Raw genomic sequence first — 2,212 nt, 5'->3', positions numbered from 1 at the left:
CCTCAAGATAAATTGCACACTCTAGGATGGCAGCAGTGACTACGGGGAAAGTGGGCATACACAACATAATTAGTAGTATAAAAATTTTTTATTTTGGATGGGGAACAGTGGAACATATTAAGTATAAAGAGATTTCTTTGCCGTAGTACTTGTCAAAACTTAATAGTGCTGTTGACTCTCAAAGAGAAAGTCACACATTATTAATACACAATGTCTTCCAAGCATTTAATTAAAGAATTCTTATTTTATAAGACTAGCGTTCCATGGAAAACACTCTAGGACTGTGGTCCCCAATCCCAGAGCCAGTACTGGTCCAAGGCCTGTTAGAAAATCGGGACACACAGCAGGTGAGCGAGCAAAGCTTCATCTGTATTTACATCTGCTCCCCATTGCTCACATCACCGCATAAGCCCTGCCTCCTGTCAGATTAGTGGGGGCATCAGATTCTCATAGGAGCTCGAACCCTACTGCAAACCGTGCATGCGAGGGATCTAGGTTGCTCACTCCTTACGAGAATCTAATGCCTGATAACCTGAGGTGGAGCTGAGGTGGTGATGCCAGCGCTGGGGAGAGGCTGCAAATACAGATTAACATTAGCAGAGACGTTTGATTGCACAATAAATGTAATGTGCTTGAATCATCCTGAAACCATCCCCCCAATCTCTGATCCGTGGAAAAATTGTCTTCCATGAAACGGGTCCCTGAAGCCAGAAAGGCTGGGGACTGCTGCTCTAAGAGAAACTGCTCTCTCGCAACAGTAATTTCTTATTCCTTTCTTTTCTTGTAGCTCTCAGTACAGGTTGAGCATCCCAAATCCAGAAATCCAAAATGCTCTAAGAAAAGGAAATGGTCATTGAAGCATTTTGGATTTCTGGGCTTGGGATGTTTAACAAGTAAGTATAATGCAAATATTCCAAAATCCAAAACACTGTTGGTCCCAACTATTTTGGGTAACGGATATTCAACCTGTACTTAGATATCTGAGTTGTCTCACCAACTGTATTCAATTTTTTAAGGCTGTGCTGTTCTATTCCTTTACACAATACATGGATTTAGTTTGGTTACTTTCAACTGAGTGAAGCTAACGTGGAAAAAATTCACTGGGACTTTCACAAGGTTCCCCCTAGAAAGATTATTCTGAGTTAAGATAACCTGCGAAGCAGTATGAAAGAAGCTCACCTGTAGATAAGTTATAATAAAGTAGTATTAAACTTTGTTAGTATCTACAAACCTAAGTTTTCATAGGTAACTTAAAATAAGACTCATCAGAAACAAATCCTACTACTAAACTGCTTGAGCAAATAGAACTTTTTTCCTAACTCTATGCTGAGTAGCTGAATAGCTCCATTTACCTAAAGAAAAACTAGATGCATTTAGAAACAAAATCTGAGTGAATGTAAACTCCTACTAGAGACCAGGGGAGGTGACTAAATTAGTTTACAGTGCACCAAACTATAATCAGGAATCTATAAAACTATAATTCAGAATCACTGAAAATCTAATTCTGAAACATCAGGTTTGATATGTACAAAAGATGTATGTCAGGATGCTCTAAGTTAAAGAACTACCATTCTTAACACCTAGCAATCATGGAATAAAGTATGTTGCTAATTTTTTTTTGTATGCAATGTCTCTGTAGTGATGTTACAAAAATAAGACACACTCCTCCTTTTATGTTTTTAATATATTAAAAAGTAACATAGTACAAATGTTGTAGTATTAAAAAGGATCCATATTTTTCAAGGAATGAATTTTTATAAACTCTGCAATGAAAGGAGAACAGTATCTTGATACACAAAAGTTTCCTTAAACAAGATTTTAAAATTTTAAAATCAGAAAATGTTAAGACTAAATTCTTTCAAAGATTTAAACAAAAAAGCAACCTGTACAATCTCCATAAAACGTGTTCTTATATATACGTGGTGGGCACTTTGAAAATGTTAAAATTTTTAAAGTTTGAGTGACAGAGGCAGCACCTACAGGCTTCATGAATCTTTTTTCCAAAAAAGTATACTTCCAGTAAAACATTTTACCATTTTGTCTGACCATACATTGACTTTTTTGTTTTTCCTGAAAAGGGGGATTTATACTAACACTGTATTTTCAATGTAAAAATATACACACAGAGATATTTAACTTCCTGAGTGACTTCAATCATACAAACATAATGAACAAATTCTAAAATTTTAGAATGAAACAGTATGTTTAGATT

The 2,212-nt window shown here is 35.8% G+C and overlaps 1 protein-coding gene across 1 annotated transcript in view; it reads right to left on the bottom strand.

Moving 5' to 3' along the window:
* The window catches only part of RBM7 (RNA binding motif protein 7), a 56,608-nt gene that overhangs the window by 875 nt on the left and 53,521 nt on the right, over positions 1–2,212 (bottom strand). The window lies entirely within an intron of this gene.

Source organism: Propithecus coquereli, unplaced genomic scaffold (assembly GCF_000956105.1).
Source record: "Propithecus coquereli isolate 6110/MARCELLA unplaced genomic scaffold, Pcoq_1.0 Scaffold6, whole genome shotgun sequence".
NCBI classification, from domain to species: domain Eukaryota; kingdom Metazoa; phylum Chordata; class Mammalia; order Primates; family Indriidae; genus Propithecus; species Propithecus coquereli.
The sequence above is the reverse complement of the archived record's forward strand: the minus strand, read 5'-3'. Positions and strand labels throughout refer to the sequence as shown.